The sequence below is a fragment of the Orcinus orca genome, chromosome X (genome assembly GCF_937001465.1).
Source record: "Orcinus orca chromosome X, mOrcOrc1.1, whole genome shotgun sequence".
NCBI classification, from domain to species: Eukaryota; Metazoa; Chordata; class Mammalia; order Artiodactyla; family Delphinidae; genus Orcinus; species Orcinus orca.
This window is the reverse complement of record NC_064580.1, coordinates 42,271,539-42,299,304: the sequence shown is the minus strand read 5'-3', so window position 1 is coordinate 42,299,304 and position 27,766 is coordinate 42,271,539. Positions and strand designations below refer to the sequence as shown.

General features: G+C 41.8%; 1 protein-coding gene across 5 annotated transcripts in view; it reads right to left on the bottom strand.

The window, feature by feature from the left end:
- JADE3 (jade family PHD finger 3) overlaps window positions 1-19,639 on the bottom strand; it is a 153,315-nt gene extending 133,676 nt beyond the window's left edge. For 4 of the 5 annotated variants that reach the window (XM_033409700.2, XM_033409699.2, XM_049704819.1 and 1 more), the window contains exons 1-2: window positions 19,500-19,639; window positions 15,862-15,952 (exon numbers count right to left, since the gene is read on the bottom strand). The gene's annotated coding sequence lies outside the window, so the exon portion shown is untranslated. The remainder of the gene's footprint in view (window positions 1-15,861; window positions 15,953-19,499) is intronic. The other variant, XM_033409702.2, reaches the window with a different exon arrangement.
- Window positions 19,640-27,766: the final 8,127 nt, after the last annotated feature.

The following is a 27,766-nucleotide window of genomic DNA, read 5'->3' as shown; positions in this document are numbered from 1 at the left end:
GTCTTGGTCTCCTTAGGTAGGTTTATTCCCAGATATTTTCTTTTTCTTGCAATGGTAAATCGGAGTGTTTTCTTAATTTCACTTTCAGATTTTTCATCGTTAGTGTATAGGAATGCCAGAGATTTCTGTGCATTAAGTTTGTATCCTGCTACTTTACCAAATTCATTGATTACCTCTAGTAGTTTTCTGGTAGCATCTTTAGGATTCTCTATGTATAGTATCATGTCATCTGCAAACAGTGACAGCTTTACTTCTTCTTTTCCGATTTGGATTCCTTTTATTTCTTTTTCTTCTCTGATTGCCGTGGCTAAAACTTCCAAAACTATGTTGAATAAGAGTGGTGAGAGTGGGCAACCTTGTCTTGTTCCTGATCTTAGTGGAAATGGTTTCAGTTTTTCACCATTGAGGATGATGTTGGCTGTGGATTTATCATATACTGCCTTTATTATGTTGACGAAAGCTCCCTCTATGCCTACTTTCTGGAGGGTTTTTATCATAACTGGGTGTTGAATTTTGTCGAAAGCTTTCTCTGAATCTATTGAGATGGTCATATGGTTTTTCTCCTTCAATTTGTTAATATGGTGTATCACACTGATTGATTTGCATATGTTGAAGAATCTTAGCATTCCTGGGATAAACCCCACTTGACGATAATGTATGATCCTTTTAATGTGCTGCTGGATTCTGTTTGCTAGTATTTTTGCATCTATGTTCATCAGTGATATTGGCCTGTAGTTTTCTTTCTTTGTGACATCTTTGTCTGGTTTTGGCATCAGGGTGATGGTGGCCTCATAGAATGAGTTTGGGAGTGTTCCTCCTGCTGCTATATTTTGGAAGAGTTTGAGAAGGATAGGTGTTAGCTCGTCTCTAAATGTTTGATAGAATTCACCTGTGAATCCATCTGGTCCTGGGCTTTTGTTTGTTGGAAGATTTTTAATCACAGTTTCAATTTTAGTGCTTGTGATTGGTCTGTTCATATTTTCTATTTCTTCCTGCTTCAGTCTCGGAAGGTTGTGCATTTCTAAGAATTTGTCCATTTCTTCCAGGTTGTCCATTGTATTGGCATATAGTTGCCTGTAGTAATCTCTCATGATCCCATGTATTTCTGAAGTGTCAGTGGTTACTTCTTTTTCATTACTAATTCTACTGATTTGAGCCTTCTCCCTTTTTCTCTTGATGAGTCTGGCTAATGGTTTATCCATTTTCTTTATCTTCTCAAAGAACCAACTTTTAGTCTTACTGAACTTTGCTATCGTTTCCTTAATTTCTTTTTCACTTATTTCTGATCTGATCTTTATGATTAATTTCCTTCTGCTAACTTTGGGGTTTTTTTTTGTTCTTCTTTCTCTAATTGCTTTAGGTGTAAAGTTAGGTTGTTTCTTAAGGTAGGACTGTATTGCTATAAACTTCCCTCTTAGAACTGCTTTTACTGCATTCCATAGGTTTTGGGTTGTGTTTTCATTATCATTTGTTTCTGGTATTTTTTGATTTCCTCTTTGATTTCTTCAGTGATCTCTTGGTTATTAAGTATTGTTTAGCCCCCACGTGTTTGTATTTTTAACAGATTTTTTCCTGTAATTGATATCTAGTCTCACAGCGTTGTGGTCGGAAAAGATACTTGATATGATTTCAATTTTCTTAAATTTACCAAGGCTTGGTTTGTGACCCAAGATATGATCTATCCTGGACAATGTTCCATGAGCACTTGAGAAGAATGTGTATTCTGTTGTTTTTGGATGGAATGTCCTACAAATATCAATTAAGTCCATCCTGTTTAATGTATAATTTAAAGCTTGTGTTTCCTTATTTATTTTCATTTTGGATGATCTGTCCATTGGTGAAAGTGGGGTGTTAAAGTCCCCTACTATGATTGTGTTACTATCCATTTCCCCTTTTATGGCTGTTAGCATTTGCCTTATGTAGTGAGGTGCTCCTATGTTGGGTGCATAAATATTTTCAATTTTTATATCTTCTTGGATTGATCTCTTGATCATTATGTAGTGTCCTTCTCTGTCTCTTGTAATAGTCTTTGTTTTAAAGTCTATTTTGTCTGATGAGAATTGCTACTCCCGCTTTCTTTTGATTTCCATTTGCATGGAATATCTTTTTCCATCCCCTCACTTTCAGTCTGTATGTGTCCCTAGGTCTGAGGTGGGTGTCTTGTAGACAGCATATATATGGGTCTTGTTTTTGTATCCATTTAGCCAGTCTATGGCTCTTGGTTGGAGCATTTAAACCATTTACATTTAAGATAATTATTGATATGTATGTTCCTATTACCATTTTCTTAATTGTTTTGGGTTTGTTTTTGTAGGTCTTTTCCTTCTCTTGTGTTTCCTGCTTACAGAGCTTCCTTTAGCATTTGTTGTAAAGCTGTTTGGTAGTGCTGAATTCTCTTAGCTTTTGCTTGTCCGTAAAGGTTTTAATTTCTACGTCAAATCTGAATGAGATCCATGCTGGGTAGAGTAAACTTGGTTGTAGGTTTTTCTCCTTCATCACTTTAAATATGTCCTGCCACGCCCTTCTGGCTTGCAGAGTTTCTGCTGAAAGATCAGCTGTTAACCTTATGGGGATTCGCTTGTGTGTTATTTGTTGTTTTTCCCTTGCTGCTTTTAGTATTTTTTATTTGTATTTAATTTTTGATAGTTTGATTAATATGTGCCTTGGTGTGTTTCTCCTTGGATTTATCCCGTATGGGACTCTCTGCGTTTCCCGGACTTGACTGTTTCCTTTCTCATATTAGGGAAGTTTTCAACTATAATCTCTTCTAATTTTTTCTCAGTCCCTTTCTTTTTCTCTTCTTCTTCTGGGACCCCTATAATTCGAATGCTGGTGCATTTAATGTTGTCCCAGAGGTCTCTGAGACTGTTCTCAATTCTTTTCATTCCTTTCTCTTTATTCTGCTCTGCAGTAGTTATTTCCACTATTTTATCTTCCAGGTCACTTATTCATTCTTCTGCCTCAGTTATTCTGCTACTGATCCCTTCTAGAGAATTTTTAATTTCATTTATTGTGTTGTTCATCACTGTTTGTTTGCTCTTTAGTTCTTCTAGGTCCTTGTTAAACGTTTCTTCTATTTTCTCCATTCTATTTTCAAGATTTTGGATCATTTTACTATCATTAATCTGAATTCTTTTTCAGGTAGACTATTTCCTCTTCACTTGTTTGGTCTGGTGGGTTTTTACCTTGCTCCTTCATCTGCTGTGTGTTTCTCTGTCTTCTCATTTTGTTTAACTTACTGTGTTTCGGGTCTCCTTTTCACAGACTGCAGTTCATAGTTCCCTTTGTTTTTGGTGTCTGGCCCCAGTGGCTAAGGTTGGTTCAGTGGGTTGTGTAGGCTTCCTGGTGGAGGGGACTAGTGCCTGTGTTCTGGTGGATGAGGCCGGACCCTGTCTTTCTGATGGGCAGGTCCACGTCTGGTGGTGTGTTTTGGGGTGTCTGTGGCCTTATTATGATTTTAGGCAGCCTCTCTGCTAATGGATGGGGATGTGTTCCTGTCTTGCTAGTTGTTTCTCATAGGGTGTCCAACACTGTAGTTTGCTGGTTGTTGAACAGAGCTGGGTCTTGGCATGGAGATGGAGATATCTGGGAGATTTTCACTGTTTGATATTACATGGAGCTGGGAGGTCTCTTGTGGACCAGTGTCCTGAAGTTTGCTCTCCCACCTCAGAGGCACAGCCCTGACACCTGGCTGGAACACCAAGAGCTTGTCATCCATATGGCTCAGAATAAAAGGGAGAAAAAAAAGAGAGAAAGAAAGAAGATGATAAAATAAAATAAAATAAAGTAAAATAAAATAAAAAATAATTATTAAAAAAATTTAAGTAATAAAAAAGAAAGAAAGAAGAGAGCAACCAAACCAAAAAACAAATCAGCCAATGATAACAAATGCTAACAACTATACTTAAACAAACAAAAAAAAACGGACACACAGAACCCCAGGACAAATGGTAAAAGCAAAACTATACAGAGAAAATCACACACAGAAGCATACACATACACACTCATAAAAGGAGAAAAAAGGGAAAAAAATATATATATCATTGCTCTCAAAGTCCACCTTCTCAATTTGGGATGATTCGTTGTCTATTCAGGTATTCAACAGATGCAGGATACATCATGTTGATTATGGAGATTTAATCCACTGCTCCTGAGGCTGCTGGGAGAGATTTCCCTTTCTCTCCTTTGTTCGCACAGCTCCTGGGGTTCAGCTTTGGATTTGGACCCGCCTCTGTGTGCAGGTCGCCTGGGGGCGTGTGTTCTTTGCTCAGACAGAACGGGGTTAAAGGAGCAGCTGATTCGGGGGCTCTGGCTCACTCAGGCCGGGCGGAGGGAGGAGTACAGAATGCGGGGCAAGCCTGCGGCGGCAGAGGCCAGCATGACGTTGTAACAGCCTGAGGCGTGCCGTGCGTTCTCCCGGGGAGGTTGTCCCTGGATCACGGGACCCTGGCAGTGGCAGGCTGCACAAGCTCCCAGGAGGGGAGGTGTGGACAGTGACCTGTGCTTGCACACAGGCTTCTTGGTGGCTGCAGCAGCAGCCTTATCATCTCATGCCCATCTCTGGGGTCCGCACTGATAACCGCAGCTCACACCCTTCTCTGGAGCTCGTTTAGGCGGTGCTCTGAATCCCCTCTCCTCGCGCACCCCGAAAGAATGGTCTCTTGCCTCTTAGGCAGGTCCAGACTTTTTCCTGGACTCCCTCCTGGCTAGCTGTGGCACACTAGCCCCCTTCAGCCAACCCCAGTCTTCTCCCTGGGATCCGACCTCCAAAGCCAGAGCCTCAGCTCCCAGCAGACAAGCCTTTTGGGCTGGTGAGTGCTGGTTGGCACCTATCCTCTGTGCGGGAATCTCTCCCCTTTGCCCTCCACACCCCTGTTGCTGTGCTCTGCTCCGTGGCTCCGAAGCTTCCCCCCTCTGCCATCAGCAGTCTCCGCCCGAGAAGGGGCTTCCTAGTGTGTGGAAACCTTTCCTCCTTCACAGCTCCCTCCCACTGGTGCAGGTCCCGTCCCTATTCTTTTGTCTGTTTTTTCTTTTTTCTTTTGCCCTACCCAGGTACGTGGGAGTTTCTTGTCTTTGGGGCAGTGTGAGGTCTTCTGCCAGCATTCAGTAGGTGTTCTGTAGGAGTTGTTCCCCCACGTAGATGTATTTCTGATGTATTTGTGGGGAGGAAGGTGATCTCCACATCTTACTCTTCCGCCATTTTGAAGCTCCCTCCTATGGATTATTTAATTTCTCTATTTTAATTGACTAAAGGCGAATGTCTCTGACAAGAAAACGTTTTATTAAACATGAGATAAGTATAATAATACATTTAATATGCCAGACATTTATCAGCATTTTATTCTTTTTTAAATATTTATTTATTTGGCTGTGCCAGGTCTTAGTTGCGGCATGCAGTATCTTTGTTGCAGCATGCAGGATCTTTTGTTGAGGCATGTGGGGTCTTTTTTTAGTTGCAGCATGTGGGGTCTTTTTTCAGTTGTGGCATGCAGGCTCTGAGTTGTGGCACGCGGAATCTAGTTCCCTGACCAGGGATCAAAGCCAGGCCCCCTGCATTGGGAATGTAGAGTCTTAACCACTGGACCACCAGGGAAGTCCCGATCAGCATTTTATTCTTAATATGCCATCAATATAGGACTTCCCGGGTGGCACAGTGGTTAAGAATCCACCTGCCAATTCAGGGGACATGGGTTTGATCCCTGGTCCGGGAAGATCCCACATGCCGCAGAGCAACTAAGTCCATGCGCCACAACTACTGAGCCTGCACTCTAGAGCCCGCGTGCCCCAACTACTGAGCCCATGTGCTGCAACTACTGAAGCTTGCATGCCTAGAGCCCATGCTCCGCAACAAGAGAAGCCACCACAATAAGAAGCCTGCACACCCCAATGAAGAGTAGTCCTCGCTTGACACAACTAGAGAAAGCCTGCATGCAGCAACTAAGACCCAACACAGACAAACATAAATAAATTTTTAAAATATGCCATTAATCCCACACAATAATCCCAGTGGTTGTTATTGTTAACTTCATTTTACAAATATGGAAACTGTGGCACAAAGAGGTTAAACTCACTCAAGGTTGCATAGCTAGTAAGAAGCAAAAGCAAGATTTAAACAATTTGGGTCTTTGTTACTCTATCCATTTCTAGCATTCAAACTCTAGCTAACTAGTTTTACCATGAATGGCAGTGTAATTCTAGCAATCTCACTCTCAGGTATTTACCCTAGAGAAATGCAAATTTATGTGCACACAAACACTTGCACATGAATTTTTACAGCAGCCCTACTTTTAATCACCCAAAACTGGAAACAACCAAAATGTGGTTTCATATAATAGACTACTACTCTGTAATAAAAAGGAACAAACTATTTGATACACACAACTTGGATGAATCTCAAAAGCATTATGCTGATTGAAAAAAACCCTCAAAATATTACATATAGTCTGACTCCATTTCTGTGACATCAAAGTGACAAAACTATAGTGTGACAGAGCACAGATCAGTGGCTGCCAGCAGTTGGGGTGAGAACATAGTATGACTGAAAGAGGTAGCACAAAGGAGTTTCCTAGGGTGGTGGAACTGTTTTGTACTTTGACTGTGGTAGTGGTTACACTGATCTATACGTGTCGAAATCCACTGAACTATACACACCCCAGAAAAGTCAATTATACTATGATAATTAAAGAAAAAGGCAACAGGTCGTCATCTTTTCAGTCAGTACGAATTTCTGTATTTCTTATTTACTCAAAATAAACTTTTACAGTTCTGTCACCAACACTAGGTTTTCAGGTTTAAAAACCAGAAGAGTTACATTATAATGTGAAGCAAAGAATCATTATTAGGCCACACATCCAACCTAAATGATGACAGTTACCCCTAATAAACATTCTTTAAAAGTTAAATGAATTTGGGTGCTTATTCCCTTAAATATAAAAATATTTCACGGGACTTCCCTGGCGGTTCAGTCGTTAAGACCCTGCACTTCCACAGCAGGAGGCATGGATTTGATCCCTGGTCGGGGAACTAAGATCCCACATGCTGTGTGGCACGACCAAAAATAAAAAAAAAAATTTTTAAGTATTTCAGTAAACTTATTAGATGATACGTTTGATATAGCAATTTGCACAGTAAAACAAAAGTAAGTAGTTAAAATTAACTTTGGGAAGGAGAATGTGACGGAATGAGAATGTCATAAGGATGTCATGGACAACCATGGCTCTAGTAAAAACTAGTAAAAACTTTTCAGTTTTTACTAGAATTCATTCATGTATCACTAGTATAATTAAAAATAAAAATTTAAAAAGAATTTTAAAAATCCTAGATTGAAATGGAGATGTTTCCCAAGTTGCAATTTCCTTCCATCCATGGGGCTTCCATTGCCTTCAGGAACCCCTTGGTTACTCCATTTACCAGGTCAGGCTTGTATTCTACTTAACACTTAGTGCCTCACTCATAGCACAGTGGGCACTCAACAACTATCAGCTGAACTGAATTGCACCTGGAAATGTGAAGAATAAAAACAACGAACACATGGTCACTAACAAACTCTATGATCTAGAAAGGCTAAATCATGCTCTAATTTTGAATGAGGCAAATTATTATTGAGTGCTAACAACATGCTCAATAGTTACCAAAGGCATACACAGAATTTTAGAAGAGAGCAAGACAAACATATAACATACTACCAGTGGTACAGAGGCTTTTAAAGCCTAAAATAGGCAGAACCCAAGCCAGAATCAATTATTTCTGGCTCCCTAGCCATAAAACTATAAAATTCAAGGGTTTGAAAAAAAGAAAAGGGGAAAAAACTAACCTGTACTAAGTTTCTATGGGCTGCACATTAGACATTTGTGTAGATTAAAAGTTATTTGAGGACTTAGGTTTCAGCTTGGTCATGTAAAGTACTGGGAGGTCATCATTTCCACCTTTACAAGAAAGAAGCTATATCGACTGAAAATCAATGACTCTTCTTGGACCTATCAGAGAAGTGAAGTCATAGGGCAAACCACCAACCCACTATCTGAAGAGACCGGTGCCTGCAGGTAGCCACAGGATCCGAACATGTAAGCTGGTAGGAAGATTAAACTAGAGATTCTGACAAATTACTGGAGGCCAGAGTATGGAATGTCATGAGAGTATGAAGCTCTTGGGCTCCACGTTGTGGGGGAGGGGTTTCCCATCCTCTTCCAAGTTTTACCAAAAGGAATCCCACAAGGCTCCTACAGGGAAGATCAGGAAAAATGTCAGAGAAAGATTCCATGAAGGTGCTGTTTGGCTTAGGAAAATAGCACTCACTGTGAAATCCACCCAGACCCCTTTCCTTTATCTCTAGTACAGAACAAAAGGCTTAATTTTCGGGGGGACTTAAAATCTATGGCTTGAGGACACTGGTGGATACTCACTGCTGCTGGGCGAATGAACAGAGGAAAAAGAAAAAGAAGCTCCACTCCTGGAGAAAGGGCAGGAAATCTTGTGAAGGACACACTCAAGACCCAAGTTCCAGTACCTGCCTAAGTCTGAGGCTTAATCAAATCATCAGAGAACTCCCCCTCCCCCAGCAACCACCACCTGGCAAACCAGTTATGTGGTTAGTAACACTGAAATACAACTGGGAGAGCTGTAAGAGACAGCTCTTGGGAAACAGCACAAAGGAAAAACCCAAAGCCAAGCAGGAGTCAAAAAGAAGGTATCACTAGAGGAATCAGAAATCTCTGGTGCCCATAGCAAAAACAAACATGGAACACAGGCAGACTCCTGACTAGATTAATTAAAATCCCCACACTAAAGGCCTAGCAGAAGGAAACCTGTGTTCTTCTCCTGCCCATGTTCAGCTTTTAACAAATTTATGAGGTATAATAAAAGGCAGGAAAATATTCCAAATGCCAAAACAATCATCAGATCCAGATTCAGTATGACACAGAAGTTGGGACTATCAGAAATGAAATCTAAAAGAATTATGATTACTGTGTTAAAGACTCTAATGGAAAAGGTAGACAATATGCAAGAGCAGATGGATAATTTCAGAAAAGAGATGTTAACTGTGATAAAGAATCAAATGGAAATGCTCAATAAAAAAAGAGTAAAAAACCACCATGCTCAACAGTAGAACTGACACAAACAAGGAAAGAATCAGTGAACATAAAGATCAAATTTGTTGATCAGGTCAATAAAAATAAAATAAAAAGAGACAAAAGGGAGAAAAAATAGAACACAGCATTCAAGAACTGTGGGACAATAACAAACAGTATAATATATTTGTAATTGGAACCCCAGAAGGAAGAAAAAAAGAGAGAATGGGGCACAATAATTATTTGAAGAAATAATGGCTGAGAACTTTCTAAATTAGTGACAGGCAACAAACCACAGACACTAGAAGCTCAGAGAATACCAAGCAGCATAAATATGAAAAAAACTAAAAGGCCACACCTAGGCAAAGACAAAGAGACTTAAGGAAGCCAGAGGAAAAAAGGCAAATTAGCTATAGAGGATCAAAGATAAGAATTACAGCAGACTTTACAGAAACCATGCAAGCAAGGCAACAGTGGAGTAGTATGTTGAGAGAGGAAAAAAACTCAACTCAGAATTCCATATTCCATGAAAATGTCCTTTAAAAGTGAGGGAAAAAAAGACTTTCTCATACAAACAAAAACAGAATTTACTGACAGCAGATCTGGCATAAAAGTTAATGTTAAAGGAAAATTCTTCAGGCAGAAAGATTATGAATAAGATGGGAAGCTGGATTAGCATAAAGAAATGAAGAACGTTGGAAAAGGAATAAATGAAGGTATAATATAATGTTTTATTTTCAAAATGTTTGAAAAGCCAATTTCCCAGCCTCAGGCCTGCTATGTTAACTCTTTTCAGCACAAGAGGGTATATATTAAAAAAAAAAAATCCCTACAGCTAGCATCGTACTTAATGGTGAGAGATGGAATGCTTTCTAAGACTGGAACAAATGAAGGATGTCCTCTCTCACCTCTACAACTCTGATAAAGAAGAAAAAATAACAGTACCCATATTACCTGATTTCAAGAATCCTATGAAGCTATAATAGTCAAGACAGTGTGGTAATGGCAAAATGACAGGCACAAAGATCAATTCAACAGAACAGAGATCTCAGAAATAGACCCACACAAGCATAACCACATTTTGACAGAGGTACAAAAGCAATTCAATGGAGAAAGGACAGTCTTTTCAACAAATGGTTCTGGAACTACTGGACATCCATATTCAGGAAGATGAACCTTGACATACACTCCTCATTTTCATGGCTGGTAGGAATGCAAAATGGTAGAACCACTTTGGAAGACAGTTTGGCAGTTTCTTATAAAAACTCAGCAATCCCACTCCTACGTATCTACCCAAATGAACTGAAAACTTATGTCCACACAAAATATTTATTCAGCTTTATTCATAATAGCCAAGAAACTGGAAGCAACCAAGTTGTCCTGAAACAGGTGAATGAACCGTTGTATTCCATACAATGGAATACAATTCAGCGATAAAAAGGAAAAGGCTATTATTTCACATAACATAGATGAATCAAGTAAAAGAAGCAAGACCAAAAAAGGCTACATACTGTATGATTCCATTCATATGACATTCTGAAAAAGGTAGGGCTATAGTTAAAAATTCAGAAGTACACTATTCTGAGGCATTTCTAGGAAACAAAACTGGCTGGATATATTTTTTAACATGGATAGTTCTGACCAGGTCAACTTGTGTAGGAGTTCATGGAAGTTCACATCACCATAACCATATACCATCTCTTTTTAGATAAATGTACTTAATTTTTAAAATAGGGTAATATATTCACGTGGCTTAAAATTCCAAAAGTATATATAAAAGTTTATGCAGTGAAAAGTCTCTCTCCCACCTTCTACCCAGGCCATGTATGCCCCAAAGCTATCAGTGTCTTGAATATCCTTCCAGAAATATTTTATGTTTATGTAAGCAAAAATTTACATATTACTGCCCCACTATCTATTTTATACAAATGGTAGTATACAATACACATTGTTCTGTTTCTTGCTTTTTTTTTCATTTTGTACATCTTGAAGATCATGCAATATCAATGTAATATTCTACTGTATAATCAAGCCTTGATTGATCCTTAGGCTATAACCACTCTTGCTATTATAAGCAATATTCCGAGTAACACGCAAACATTTGTTGAATTCATTCCTGGAAGTGTTTGCTGGTTCAAATGATATGTGCATTTATAATTTTGATGGCTATTTCCAAGTCACTTTTTCTTTTTTTAACATCTTTATTGGAGTATAATTGCTTTACAGTGGTGTGTTAGTTTCTGCTTTATAAAAAAGTGAATCAGCTATACATATACAAATATCCCCATATCTCCTCCCTCTTGCGTCTCCCTCCCACCCTCCCTATCCCACCCCTCTAGGTGTTCTCCCTGTGCTATGTGGCTGCTTCCCACTAGCTATTCTACATTTGGTAGTGTATATATGTCCATGCCACTCTCTCACTTCGTCCCAGCTTACCCTATCCCCTCCCCATATCCTCAAGTCCATTCTCTACATCTGCATCTTTATTCCTGTCCTGCCCCTAGGTTCTTCAGAACCTTTTTTTTTTTAGAGTCCATATATATGTGTTAGCATATGGTATTTGTTTTTCTCTTTCTGATTTACTTCACTCTGTATGACAGACTCTAGGTCCATCCACCTCACTACAAATAACTCAAGTTCGTTTCTTTTTATGGCTGAGTAATAGTCCATTGTACATATGTGCCACATCTTCTTTATCCATTCATCTGTCAATGGACACTTAGGTTGCTTCCATGAGCTGGCTACTGTAAATAGTGCTGCAATGAATATTGGGGTGCATGTGTCTTTTTGAATTATGGTTTTCTCTGGGTATATGCCCAGTAGTGGGATTGCTGGATCATATGGTAATTCTATTTTTAGTTTTTTAAGGAACCTCCATACTGTTCTCCATAGTGGCTGTATCCATTTACATTCCCACCAACAGTGCAAGAGGGTTCCCTTTTCTCCACACCCTCTCCAGCACTTATCGTTTGTAGATTTTTTGATGATGGCCATTCTGACTGGTGCAAGTCACTGACTTTTAAAATGTCAGGGATTTTTCATTTTAATTTTTATCCTAGGAGGAAAAAAAGGAAGCTGAGATTCTATCACCAGGCAATTTTCTAGAGAAATGTACAGCTCTAAGATGTACAAAGTGAGCCTTCTATTCATTTTCCCACACATGCTTCCTAGGGTCCAGTTGCATTTTCATGTAATGTATTTCAGGCCACAAGCTGGTTGTAAAGCCTATTTCAGGTGTGTAAAAGGTGTTACTTCTAAAATCTTCACAAGCAAAAGCCAAAGGCTGACTCCCCAAATTACTAGTCACTGGCCACTCTACAGCACAATGGTGGATTCTTCACAGCAACCACAGGGAGATTTTAAAATCTTGACCAAATAAAACATATCTACAGAGAATCCTTTGTCCTTATTATAATGCCTAAATAAGGATTTCTTCTCTTAGGTAAAACTATAAATCACATAAAGGTTATGAAGAAAGGATGCAAATGTTTCTCTCATCTTTCAGGTGGTGATGGATTCCCAGTTAGCCATCTTTTTGCTTGACTACAAAACCTAGTGCAGTCTAGTACACTACAGTTTTTGTGATAAAGCTTGAACGGGAGGTTGAGGAAACCCAGGGGCTCCTTTGATAATAGCCACACAAGATCAGTGAGCAGCCAAGCCATTCATGATGGTATCTACATCTAGAGCCACACTGTCTCCCTTTGGCTTCCTCCTAGAAAAACCATCACTCAGCTCCACACTCGATAGAAGAGACGTGGCATGATCATATTACTTAGTCTCAAGAATACACTACATTTACAAATGAGCATTTAAAATGATTTATCAAAGGAAAAGCTGCTATATTCATTAATAATTATTATGCATTACTGTGGTAATGGTCCCCAATTTTCTCACATCTCCTTATGTCCACACCCTGGAGGGTCCCCTCCCACAACGACTCTGGGCTTGGCCATGGAAGAACTTCTGTGGTTTGGCTGATGGGACAATATCAAATGTGACACAAGCAGACACTTGAGAAGTGCTTGTGCACTGGTGCTTGCTCTCGCTTGCTACTCTTTGTGCCTTTGAGACCAGGATGTTAACAAGTCCAGACTAGCCAGCTGGATGAGAGACCATTTGGAGTGGGGATGAGCCATCCCAGCTTAGGGGCTCCTAGACCAACCAGCCTGCCAACTACCAAATGTGTGAGCGAGGCCATCCTAGATCATCCAGCTGCCAGCTAACTATCCTCCCTGCCAAAAAAAAAAGAAGGAAAAGCTAATTGACATAGGCTACTTCAAAGTAAATATGTTTGTGGTCCACTATATATGGAAAGGGGAAAAGAACACTGATTTTCCCTATGAAGTTTACTCTGCACATAAGAAATAGTTTCAAACAGAAAAACCTGCAGTACCTGGATGAGAATAAATAAATATATAAGTATAGAAAAAATTCATCAGTCTTCCCAGATTCTCACAAATGCACTGTCTGCCATCACGGATGGCACACACCAAACACACACACACACACACACACACTCCACAAAAAATTTCCATTTAGTCACTGAAGCATCTTTATCATGATATATTTAAGCCAAAGTCTTATATATTCAACAGTTCCATTTCTAACATGAACAACAACTCAGGTTTCCAGGAATCACTTTTTCCTTCAATTCTACTTTTTTTCCCATTTGACAGGGCTTGGTGAAAGCTGAAAGAGCTCCCTTAATGCAGCCTAAAAAGCATCAGATATAAGAGCCCAATTAAACCTCCTTCTAGAAGCATTCTACAGGACCAGCTTCTTCCAGCATCACAGCAACTCTTTTTAGCCATGTTAATGGTGGGCTGTAAAAATTGTTTAAGATCTACACATGGGACTTCCCTAGTGGTCCAGTGGTAAAGAATCCGCCTTCCAATGCAGGGGACATGGGTTTGATCCCTGGTCAGGGAACTAAGATCCCACATGCCGCAGGACAACTAGGACCGTGCACCACAACTAGAGAGTCTGTGTGCCTCAAACTACAGAGCCCACGCGCTCTGGAGCCCGCAAACCACTACTAGAGAGAGAAAACCCGCACGCTGCAACTAGAGAGGAGCCCGCGTGCTGCAACAGAGGATCCCGCCTGCCTCAACGAAGCCTGTGTGCCGCAACTAAGACCCGACGCAGCCAAAAAAAAAAAGATCTACACATTTAGGCCAGAAACACTGCCTCTATTGGATCACAAAGTGGGACACTGAAAGGGAAATGACTCTCTTAAACCGCTTTTGTTTAGGCCTCACTAGATGCCTTTCTGGATTAAATACACACACACACTGAAAAACACCTTCCAGCAGCCTCCCCCAGTCCTTGGAATAAAACACAAGCTCCTTAATGAGGTCCCATAAGGCCCTGTCAATTTTCCCCTGCCTATCTCATCTCTTTCCCCAGGTCCTAGCCAAACCTCTGTGGATTCTTTCTACATCTCTCTCCCATCTCAGTGCCCTTACAACACCTGTTGTTCCCTCTGCCTAGCAATCCCTTCTCTCTGACTTTTACCTTGTTTTTTCCTGCTCATCCTTCAGGCTCCAGGGCACCTTGCTGATCTCCCTCTCAGAAGCATTCTACCTCTTACTTGCTGTGTGACCTTAGGCATGTTACCTTTGCTTCACCTCTTTGAGCCTCAGAAAGATACCCTGTGATAAGCACTTAACACAGTGCTTAGCACACAAGAAATGGTTAACAAATCATCGCTGCTGTTATTGCTATTATCTCATAGTAATCTCCATCACAACTCAGTACAATTAGTAATTAGATATTTATTTGCAGAAAAATAGAAACACCTCCTTGGATTTCACCTTAATACCTAGTACCTTTCATGCTATTCCCCCCATACTGTATTTTTTGAAGGGAAGACGAAATGAATGTTTACAGAGCAATTATTTTTATTATTATTATTTTTTTTGCGGTATGCGGGCCTCTCACTGTTGTAGCCTCTCCCGTTGCGGAGCACAGGCTCCGGACGCGCAGGCTCAGTGTCCATGGCTCACAGGCCTAGCCGCTCCGTGGCATGTGGGCTCTTCCTGGACCGGGGCACAACCTGTGTCCCCTGCATCGGCAGGTGGACTCTCAACCACTGCGCCACCAGGGAAGTCCAACAGAGCAATTATTACCTCAATTAATTATTATCTCGGAGGTGTGGTTTGGCAGATGAAGAAACTGAGGCATGGTGAAGTTAAGTAACTCGTCAAAATCAAGTGGTGGATTAAAATGCAAGTTGGCATGACCCCACAGTCTGTGTTGGATATGACACCAAAGGCTTCCCTAACTCATAAACCTTGTCATCTAAGAGCAGCAAGCCTCAGAAAAGATGGATCTTCACATTCACATACTTCCCAAATGACTCCCAGGTATCTAACTCTTCAAATCCTTAACCAGCTTGCTGTTCCAATTACCCCTGTAAACCCCTTTAGCACAATACTCTTCCCCTTGATTGAGGTGATAGATTTCCTTACTACCTTTCCACTGGCTGTTGAGCTCTCAAGGAGATGAGTATCTTTCACCTCTTATACCCCTAGCAAATATATGCTTGCTAAATAAATTAAATGAAAATGTTCGAGAATATATTATAGGTGCAAAGTTGGGGGAGTGGTGGAATGGATTTTCATAACTATTAAAGCTTGGCAGAGCTAAGAACAAACTTGACAAAAATGCTGACAAAAGGAGAGTTTACATTAACCACTTTTCCAATTGATACTGATTTCTATATTTAGCACCAGAGATTCCATGTGATTTACAAATGTGTGCTTTACAGCTTTAGGTAGATTTCACTCACCAATGTTCTGCTGCACCCCACAGCTGCACCTGGGCCACCCTCTGTGCAGATGCCTTTGACAAATACCAATCTCTCAATGGTTACTCTCAAACTGTTCATAAAAAGAAACAGAAAGAGCAAATGATAAGGCAAATGGGAACAAACTGTTAGTAAACGGTGACCTTGACTGAAAGGAATAAAGGAGTTCTTTGTACTATTCTTACAACTTTTTTTCTAATTGTGTCAAAATAAGAAGTTTTGAAAATCTAAAAAAAAAATTTCCCAGGAGATTGCAACACACAAGGTCTAGTGTACTGGCCATGCTGGTACCATATTCTCTTGTCAGCTGTTCCAAAAAACACACTCCAGACTCGGGTTTCCTTGCCTATCAGCCAACAAAAAGCCCCTTAGGTAACAGGGCTCAGCCACGGCTTCTGGGTTGGGACAGAGATTAAATTATTTACCGCTTGAAGAGCACTAATGAACATATAGGTATCTCCCATTGGACAATGCCCCAGTACTATTTCCCCACACCAGGCCCCCTGCTTTCTTCAGTCGGCTACCTTTGGGTTCTTACTTTCTGTTTCCCAAGCTCAGCTATAGGGTCAGGCAAATTCTCCCCAGGACACTTCTTGCTCACTGTCCCCGGCAAGAGAAGCACAGAGGCAGTTTCGATGGTAAGAGCTTTGCTGCTGTTGTCTAAGGAGAGATCTACAGGAAGGAGGCAAAAATAACTATGGGGGAGTCACAAAGATTCCAGAAAAGAGAAAACTCAAAGCTAGTAGTTAGTTGGTCTGTAATGACCACTTGCTAGCACCCTTTTATTCGTTCATCACTTCTACGTACTCATCCTAGACCTTCCCCACCCCACAAACCAGAATGCTTCAGCTTTCCCAGTCACTGTAAGTGGAACAACAGGTAGAAACTTGTAAACCATTCAAGTGTCCCATATTAGCCATTTCAGCAAAGTGCCACATGGGTGTCACCCAATACTCACCCCTCACTTATAAGGTGAGATAAGTAAAGGTCACAGTAAGTTATCCCCTGATGAGAGATTTTCTTAATGTAAACCAGCATATGATCTCTACCTTCCTCAGCTCCTGTTTTGTGTAAGCTCTATGAGGAGGTAGGTACCTTATGTCCTATGATAATATTCAACCTCTGTATCCCTGATCAAGGCTTGTTAGAGTCCTTTGTAATGCCATGTCTTCAAAAACACCCAATGCCTTCTGCCTCCCCCAAAATACTTGCTTAGTTCCAGCCAGACCTCAAAGTAGCGTGCAAAAAGAAGAAATGCTTTCGTGTAGCTTAGGGTAGAAATGGGTTGTTAGGGTCAGTGGAACACAAAGGAGGGAAAAGACAAGCATTACCAAAGGAGATCATACTCAACCTACAGCCTTCAACATCCTTTGTTCTTAAAATATTTTAACTTTTGCTAACTCATACATCTCAACTATGATGACAGCCCTGCACCATCACCTTTCTTGCTCCTGGGAACTCTCTACAGGCCAGAAGGTGGGTCCCGGTCACCCCTAAGGCTGCTTCCAAGTCACTCCCGGAGGCCAGATGATCACAAACACTTCAGGTAGGAGTGGGAGGCCCTTCTTCACTTTCCCCTACCTGTGAACAAGATTCACCAACTCCTACAGGTGAGAAGGCATTTACCACACTGCCAAGGCACAGCAACACGACTCAGAAAAGTGGGAGAACGAAAGTGTAGGTTCTAGGACCAGACCAGGACCCCTGAGTATTCCAGAACTGACTGGATGAAGAATGCAAGAAACTGTCAAGGCACCAAAACTGGGTTAAGAGCACTTCTCTAGCAAACAAAACTGTAGAGAAGAGCATAGTTGAAGAAAAGGTGTCAATGATGGTAGCCAAGACTGAGAGCTCATGTAATTCTCTCACCCTTGGAGAGAATCATTATCCTTTTACAGTTCAAGTATTTAAATTTAGAGCTCACTTTAAATGAAAAAGAAAATGATATGTTATAGAGGTAGAATACTCCTAGGCTAAACAAAAGAGAAAAAAAAACACATTTTCACTTATCCAAAGAGTAATCACATGATACTATAAAAGCATGAGAACTACACTATTCAAAAGGTACAGAGGCCTGGGATCCACATTCCCATTGTTTACAGATGTTATGAAAGTATTAAATAAAAACGCGATGCTTTGTTCAGGCCGACTCCTTTCTCACACCCCGCCTTCACCCCCAGGCTGACAAGAAATGGCTGCAGGGAAGGTATTTAAGAGAACTACTCTGAGAAAGTGGATTCTGGGTTGCTTAAACTAAGCCAAGATGTTGTGCAACCAGTCTTTACCTAAATTATTTTCCATTACTTTGCCAGTTTTGAGAGAAGCAGACAGTTATCTTTATCAGGGAATGAGGTCGCCTTTCCCTCCAGGCCACTGGAATCACCATCAACACGGTTTTGATTTCTTACACAATCAGACGGCAGGGGGGTGGGGGGACGCGGGGGGAGACGACACGGGGACCTCATCCTCAGCTTCACAGATCAACGGATCTCACATCAAAAACAATCTCTCGAACATCTGAGACCATGGATTTCCCTGCAACTCAGAAATCCAGAGAAGCGGCCAAACAAGTTTCTTGCCAAATGCTTAGGAGCTGCATATGTCCCAGGGCTACACAATGATACCAACTTTTAAACATGCCTTCACATACCACCATTACGGTCACACACTCGAAATCCCGCCCCCCCTTTCCTCCTCACAAATAATAAACGCAGGTTGCCCGGTGCAATTTAAAGCCAGACTTCACCGAAGCAGTGCCTCTGAAAAGCGAGAGAAAAAGATTGGAGGGAGGCTATCTTTTCTTTTTTTTTAATCGATTGCCCCACGGCGGAGGGAATAAAACCAACTCGATTGCTGGAGAAAAGTTAACTTTGCCTTGCCCAGCGATGGGAAATTTTTCCCATAAGACTGGCAAAGCCCTCCCGTTTTCGCCACCCCCGCCCCCGGACCGCCCGGCGCTCACCGCGGATCCGGACCCGGAGCGCCGGAACAATGACGCGAGGGGGAGGGAAAGTTCGCCAGCCCGCGGGTCGCCCGGGCTCACCGGGGACCTCGCCGCCGCCCGCACCGCCCGGCCCCCAGTCTCCGGGACTCAGTTCTTCCCGCCCCCCAACATCGAAACAGTCAGGGCGCGCCCCCGCTCCCCGGAGCATCCGGCCCCAGGCGGCCGGCAGAGCAGGTCCTCCCGCCGCGGGTCTGACCCCGGGAGCCCCGAGAGCAGGCAGTGGACCGGGAGGGAGGGGGCGCCAGGATGGGGCACCGGAGGGAACGGCCGCAACAGTTATGGCGCTCAATTCCTTCCCGAGTGTAGCCGCAGCCGAGCCCGGCCGGGCGCCCCCACCACCCCTGCCCCCGCGCCGGCCACCCGGCGCTGCGCCGGCCGGCCGAGGGACCACCGGGCACTTCACCTCAGCCCACACACGCTCTCGGCCCCAAGGCGCTGGGGACGCCGGAGGCCACCGCGGTGAGGAGCCGAAGCGACCCGGAGCGCGGCGAGGCTGGGCCGGGACGTTGCGCTCCGCGGCGCCCGTTTCCACTCCCTGAGGCCGCCACTCCCGCTGCCCACACAACGCGACGCCCCCTAGCCCGCTCGCCCCGCGTCGAGCCTCAGTGGCGCCTACCTTTGCGCAGCTCGGTCGCCGCTCCTTCCCGGCTCCACACTCGGGCCCGGCAACGTGCCTGGCGAGTCGGGTAGGGGTGGTAACCGCCCCCCGAACCGCTCGCTTTCTTCTCTCCCCTCCCTCGCACCTGCCCCCTAATCTCCTCCCCACCCCCGCCCCCCGCCCCCCGCCCCGCCACGGGATCCGCCGGGGCCGCCCCCAGTGCCTCAGCTCCCGCCCTCGGCCCTCGCCCGCCCGGCCCGTCAGGCCTCAGCGCTGGGCAGGCGGTTGGGCGGCGGCGGCTGCAGCGGCTGAGGCGGCGGCGGCGGCGGCTGAAGCGGCGCGGAGCACTATTGTATTCCTGACACTGTGCGCTCCCACGCTCCGCCTCTTCCCCTTCCTTCCTCCCCCCGTCCCCCCACCCCCCGCGCTCCACTCACAACCCACCCCCCCGCAGCCAACCGCTGTCCGCGCTCGCCCTACCCGACTGGCTCCCCGCCGTCCGCCCGCCGCGCGCTCTTCTGGCGGGCTGGGCGCCGTCGCTACCGCCGCGCGCCTCGAGGCTCCGCCCACTTAGTGCTCCCGCACCCGCGGCGCTGGGCTCCAGGTGGGTTCCTCTCTGCTCCTGCTGGGCGCGCTGCTGTCGGGAGGAGCCTCAGCGCCTCTAAGGGCCGGAGACGCCGACGACGGGGAGGTTCCTGGGCCGTGTTGAAATACTACCTAAGCTTTTCATGGCCCCTTTCAACTCTAAAGTTGTATAAGTGGACCCTCATGTATACAACTCTTGTCGGCCACTATTGATTTAAGTCGTTTGCACTTGAATTACCTATAATAATCAAGCCAAAGTGGCTATTAACAGAATAAATTTATTCAGTTGCAAGCACAAGTGGTTTATGATGTGTGGCTTTTTGACGAGTCAACTTGGTTAGGCTACAGCCTCCATTTATTCAATCAAACACTAACCAAGGTGTTGCTGTGAAGGTATTTTCATGTAATTAAAGCTCCTGATCAGTTGACATAAAGTAAGGGAGATTATCCTGGATAATCTGAGTGGGCCTGATCATTCCTTTCTGACTGCGTGCCCTATAGATTTTGGATTTACTTAACCTGCCCCACATTTGTAAGCCAATATCTTATAATTAATGAATGAATAAGAGAGAGAGAGAGAGAGAGAGAGAGTGTGTGTGCGCGCGCGCGCGCGCGCGTGTGTGTGTGTGTGTGTCTATAGCTATTGGTCTACTTCTTTGGTGGAATACTGACTCATACAAATGTTTAAGCAACAAACCCTTTACCATGAACTCATAATTGTCATTTTCATTTACATTTCTAGACTAAACAGAAAGGTAAGCTCTATGTCATAATATGCAAATGTGTGAATTCTAAAATATTCATGGTCCTTCAGACTTACCTCATTTTATTACACTTATTTTGAAATAATTATAGATTCACAGGATCTGTAAAAAAAATATTACAGAACAGTCTCATGTAATCTTCACCCAATTTCCCCCAATGGTAATCTCACATAACCAAGATATTGACATCGGTACAATCCACAGGCCTTATTCCGATTACACCAGTTTTACATGCACTCGTTTCTGTGTCTGTGTATATAGTAGTGCGCAATTTTATCACATGTAAATGGAATCATACCTTTTGAAACTGGCTTTTCTTCATTCAGCATAATTTCCTTGCGATCCACCCAAGTTGTTGCATGTATCAATAGTTCATTCCTTTTTATTACTGAGTAGTAGTATTGCTATGGATGTACTACAGTTTGTTTAACTATTTACCCATGGACGGACATTTGTGTTGTTTCCAATTTTTGCCTATTAAGAATAAAACTGCAATGAATATTCATGTAGAGTTTTTTGTGTAAACATTAGTTTTCACTTCTCTGTGACAAATGCCCAACAGTGCAATTTGCTGGGTCGAATGGTATAAGTTTAGTGTTATAAGAAACTGCCAAAAATTCCAGATTGTCTGTACCATTTTACATTCCCACCAGCAATGTATGAAAGATCCAGTTTCTCTACATCTTTGCCTGCATTTGGTGTTGTCACTATATTTTTATTTTAGTCATTCTAATAGGTGTGTAGTGATACCTCTTTGTTTTAAATTGCACTTCCCAATAGCTGATGATGTTAAACATCTTTTCATATGCTTATTTGCCATTTGTATATCCTCTTTGGTGAAATGTCTGTTCATGCCTTTTGCCCATTACATTTTGAGAATTCTTTATATATTCTAGATACAAGTTTTCTGTCAGATATGTGGTCTGCAAACATTTTTCCCAGTCTGTAGCAGGTCTTTTCATCCTCTTAAGAGATTTTGAAGGCCAAAAGTTGTAATTTTGATGAAGTCCAACTTATCAATGTTTGCATTTATGTATCATGATTTGGTGTCATGTCTGAGAAAAATTTCACCTAGTCCTAGGTCCCACAAACTTTCTCTTGTATTTCATTCTAAAAGTATTATAGTTTTATATTTTACATATAAGGCCATGCTTCATTTTCAATTAATTTTTGTATAAAATGTGAAGTTAAGGTCGAGGTTCATATTTTTGCCTATGAATGTCTGATGGCTCAAACACAATTTGTTAAAATAACTATTTGTTCCTCCACTGAATTGCTTTTGCACCTTTGGCAAAATCAGGTGGGCATATTTGTGTTAGGCTATTTGTGTGGGGCTATTTCTCCATTCTCTATTCTGTTTTATTGTTCTATGTGTCTATCCCTCTGTGAATACCAAACAGTCTTGATTACTGTAGCTATATATTTCTTTATTCTTCTTCAAAATTGTTTTAGCCATTCAAGGTCATTTGCTTTTCTATATAAATTTTGGAGTGAGACTGTCTATATCTACAAGAACCTTGCTGGGATTTTGATAGGAATTGTGTTGAACCTATAGATCAATTTGGGGAGAATCGACATCTATACTATATTGAGTCTTCTATCCATAAACACGATATGTGTGTCTCTCAATTTATTTAGATCTTCTTTGACTTCGTTCATCAGCATTTTGGAATTTTCAGCATGCAGATCATGTACATGTTTTGTTAAGTGTATATCGTATTTCATTTTCTTTGGCGTGATTGTAAATAATATTGTGTTTAAAATTTCAGCTTCTTTATTCATTGCTCATTATTATTATATGGAAATGCAATTAATTTTGGCTGTTGATCTTGTATTCTTTGACTTTGTTGAACCCACTTACTAGTTCTAGGAATCTTTTTGGTAGATTATTTGGGATCTTCTACATAGACAATCATGTTGTCCATGAGTATGGACAGTTCTATTTCTTCCTTTCCAATCAGTATGCCTTTTATTTCCTTTTCTTGCCTTATTGTGCAGACTAGAACTTTCAGTACTATGTTGAATAAGAGTGGACATCCTTCCCTTGTTCCCTATCTTAGGGGGAAATTTGCCATTAAGAAAACTGTTAGGGGGCTTCCCTGGTGGCGCAGTGGTTGAGAGTCCGCCTGCCGATGCAGGGGACATGGGTTCGTGCCCCAGTCCGGGAAGATCCCATGTGCTGCGGAGCGGCTAGGCCCATGAGCCATGGTCGCTGAGCCTGTGCGTCCGGAGCCTGTGCTCCGCAACGGGAGAGGCCACAACAGTGAGAGGTCCGCGTACCGCAAAAAAAAGAAAGAAAGAAAGAAAGAAAGAAAACTGTTAACTGCGGTGTTTTTTTTTATTTGTTTGTTTTTGTAGATGCTGTTTATCAAGTTGAGCAAGTTCCCTTCTATTCCTAATTTGCTGAGAGTTCTTATCATGAATGAATGCTGAATTTTGTCAAACGCTTTTTCTGCATCAATTGATATGAACATACGATTCTTCTTCTTTAGCCTGTGGATATGGTAGTTTGCATTGATTGAATATTGATTTTTGAACTAACCTTGCATAGCTGGAATAAGCCCCGCTTGGCCATGGTATAATTGTTTTTATACCTTTCTGGATTCTATATCACTAATATTTGATTGCAGATTTTTGTGTCAAAGTCCCTGAAAGAAGTTTTGAGAGTTTTTTTCATGCCATGTTTGTCTGGTTTTGATATTAGGTGAATACTGGCCTCATAATATGAGTTAAGAAGTTGTGCAGAAAAGAGTTAACATAGCAGGCCCTTGGTGGGCCTCTGGGAACTGGGATTTCAGGAGGGTTTCCACCATCCCCAGAACTGATAAGAGTGACTCACTATGCCTAAACTGTTTGTACAAATGTGATTTATACTGGGACTAAAATTCAAGTCTCCTGATTTCCAAGCTGTGCAGAAGAGTTAACATAGCAGGCCTGACTGTAATCCTTTGAAAGGCCTGTTTGCAAGGTTGGTTCTTAGATGGCATCTGGAAACTTGGATTTGGAGTGTGTTCCTCCCATTCCCAGGACTGATAAGAGTATCTCACTGTGCCTAAACTGTACAAACAATATGGTTTATGTTGATCATCTGCTTTTCTTCTGGGAGTCTGGAATTTTGGTAAGTGCTAAGCAGAGGGTGCCTACATGACCGACCCTCAATAAATGCCCTGGGAACTAAGCTTCTAATGAGCTTCCCTGATAGACAACATTTCACATGTGTTGTCACAACTCTTTGCTGGAGGACATAAGTACATCCTGTGTGACTCCACTGGGAGAGAACTCTTGGAAGCTTGTGCCTGGTTTTCTCTGGACTTCCCCCATGTGCCTTTTTCCTTTGCTGATTTTGCTCTGTATTCTGTCATTGTAATAAATAATAGCCTTGAGTCTGACTATATGCTGAGGTCCTAGTTGAATCATTGAGCCTGGGGATGGTCTTGGGGACCCTGACACAGAAATGTTCCCTCCTCTTTGGTATTCTGGAAAAGATTGTGTAAAATTGGTGTTAATTCTTTAAATGTTGGTAGAATTTTCCAGTGAAACCATGCGGACCTGGAACTTTTTTTCCCAAGACATTTTAAATTACAAATCTAACTCCTTTAGTAGTTACTGGAGTATTCAGATTATAAATTCCATATTGTTTGAGTTTTGATAGTGTGTGGTTTTCAAGGAAACGTTCCATTTTATCTAAGTTGTCAAATTTATACGCATAGGGTTTTTCATAGTATTCCGGTTTTTAAAAAAATTATTTAATTATTTTCACACCGCACGGCATGCAGGATCTTAGTTACCCGACCAGGGATTGAACCTGTGCCCCCTGCAGTGGAAGCACGGAGTCCTAACCACTGGACTACCAGGGAATACCCCATAGTATTCCTTTTTTAAAAAAACACATCCATCACCTCACACATTTACTTTCCCCTTCTTTTTCTTTGGTGAGAACATTTAAGTTCTACTTAGCAATTTCAATTATACAATACAGTGTTATCAACTATACTCACTATGTCATACATTAGATCCTCAGACTTTCTTCATCTGACACATGGAAGTTTGTACCCTTTTTTTTGTTTGTTTTTGGCTGTTTGGCATGCGGGATCTTAGTTCCCCAACCTGGGATTGAACCCGTGCCCCCTGCAGTGGAAGCATGGAGTCCTAACCACTGGACTGCCAGGGAATTCCCTGGAAGTTTGTACCCTTTTACCAACCTCTCTCCGTTTCCCCTACCTCTCGGCCCCTGGCAACCATTATTCTACTCTGTTTCTATGAGTTCGACTTTTTTTTTTTTTTTTTTTTTAGATTTCACATATAAGTGATTCCATGCAGTATTTGTCTTTCTCTGTCTGGCTTATTTTACTTAGCGTAATGCCCTCCAGATTCATCAATGTTGTCACAAATAACAGGATTTCGTTCTTTTTTTTTTTTTTGCAGTACGCGGGCCTCTCACTGTTGTGGCCTCTCCAGTTGTGGAGCACAGGCTCCGGACGCGCAGGCTCAGTGGCCATGGCTAACGGGCCCAGCTGCTCCGTGGCATGTGGGATCTTCCCGGACCAGGGCACGAACCCGTGTCCCCTGCATCAGCAGGCAGACTCTCAACCACTGCGCCACCAGGGAAGCCCCCTCGTTCTTTTTTTTAAGGCTGAATGATATTCTTGTATATGTGGTATATATATATATCACATTTACTTGATCCATTATTCATCTGTTGACAGACACTTAGGTTGCTTCCATACCTTGGCTCTTGTGAATAATGCTGCATTGAACATGGGAGTGCAGATAGCTCTTTGAGATCCTGATTTCAGTTCCTTTGGATATATACCCAGAAATGGGATTGCTGAATCATATGGTAGTTTTTTTTTTTTTTTTTTTTTTGCAGGGGGGACCCTAATGTCAAAGAAATACAATAATTTGCAAGTTTCTTTTCCAAATAGTGACATTTTTGGGAGTTCCCTCGTGGCCTAATGGTTAGGATTCCAGGCTTTCAGTGCTGTGGCCGAGTTCAATCCCTGGTTGGGGAACTGAGATCCTGCAAGCTGCACAGTGCAGCCAAAAAAAAAGAAAGAAAGAAAAGAAAAATACAGTGACATTTTTAATGAACATTTTGGTCAGGGATTGACTATATATTTGCTATAGACAGACATTTCCATAGCATCTTCCTTCCAAAGAATTTGGTTACCAGGTTGAGAACTTTATTTTCCTTTCAATTGGCTTCAGGATCTGTAGAAAGAGCCCCTGGCTCATTTGTGGTATTAGTGATTTATGTCTCCTCTCTTTATCTTAGTCAATCAGTGCTATAGGTTTATCAAGTTAATTGATCTTTTCAGAGAAACAGCTTTTTGTTTAATTGATTTTCTCTATTGTTTTCCTTTTTTCAATTTCATTGATTTCTGCTCTTATCTTTGTTATTTCCTTCCTTCTGCTTGCTTTCTTTGAGTTCATTTTATTTTGTTCTTCTTTTTCTAGTCTCCTGAGATGGGAGCTTACATGATTGATTTGAGGCCTTTCTTCTTTTCTAATGTAAGCGCTTAGTTCTAAATTCCCATGCCAGCACTACTTTAGCTACATTCCACAAATTTTGATATGCTGTATTTTCATTTTCATTTAGTTCAGTGTATTTTTAAAAATTTCCCTTGAGATTTCCTTTTGACCTATGGATTAATGAGAAATGTGTTATTCAGTTTCCAAGTATTTGGAGATTTTCCTGTTGACTTTGTAATTGATTTCTAGTTTGATTCCATTATGGTCTGAGAACATACTCGGTATGATTTCAGTTTTTTACATTTGTTGAAGTTTGTTTTATGACTCAGAATATGAGCTATCTTGGTGAATATTCATTGGTATTTGAAAAGAATGTGAGTTATGATGCTGGATGGAGTGTCCTATAAATTAGGTCCTGTTGTTTTATGGTGTTGAGCTGTATAATCTTGCTGATCTTATGTCTAGTAGTTCTGTTGCTGAGAGTGGGTATTGAAGTTTCCAACTATAATTATGGATTTGTCTGTTTCTCCTTTCAGTTCTATTAGATTTTGCTTCATGTGTTTTGAAGCTCTGTTGTTTGGTGCACACACATTTAGGATTGCTATGTATTCTTGGTGGATTGACTCTTTTATCACTGTGTAATATTCCTCTTTGTCCCTGGTAATTTTGTTTGCTCTGAAGTCTACTTTATCTGATGTTAATATAGCCACTCCTGCTTTTACAAATTAATGTTTGAATAGTATATCTTTTTCCATCATTTTACTTTCTATCTACTTATGTTATATTTGAAGTGAGTTTCTTGTAGACAACATATAGTGGGGTACCTTTAAAAGCTGTTCTGTGAATCTCTATATTTTATTTTCTAAAATTTATTTATTTATTTATTTATTTTTGGCTGTGTTGGGTCTTCATTGCTGTGCACGGGCTTTCTCTAGTTGTGTCAAGTGGGGGCTACTCTTCCTTGCAGTGCGTGGGCTTCTCATTGCAGTGGCTTCACAGGCTCTAGGCGCACAGGCTTCAGTAGTTGTGGCACAGGGGTTCAGTAGTTGTGGCTTGCAGGCTCTAGGGCGCAGGCTCAGTAGTTGTGGCACACAGGCTTAGTTGCTGTGGCATGTGGCATCTTCCCAGACCAGGGATCGAACCTGTGTCCCCTGCATTGGCAGGTGGATTCTTAACCACTGCACCACCAGGGAAGTCCCTGAATCTCTGTATTTTAATTCATGTATCTATACTATTTACCTTTAACATAGTTATTGATACCTTAGGGCTAAAGTCTAATGTTTTATTATTTGCATTCTGTTTATTCCCTCTCTTTCTCATTCCTCTGTTTTCCTTTTCTTGCCTTATTGTAGGTTACTTTTTAGAATTCCATTTTGATTTACATTGTATTTATTTATTTATTTTTGGCTGTGTTGGGTCTTCGTTGCTGCACGTGGGCTTTCTCTAGTTTGGGCAAGCGGGGGC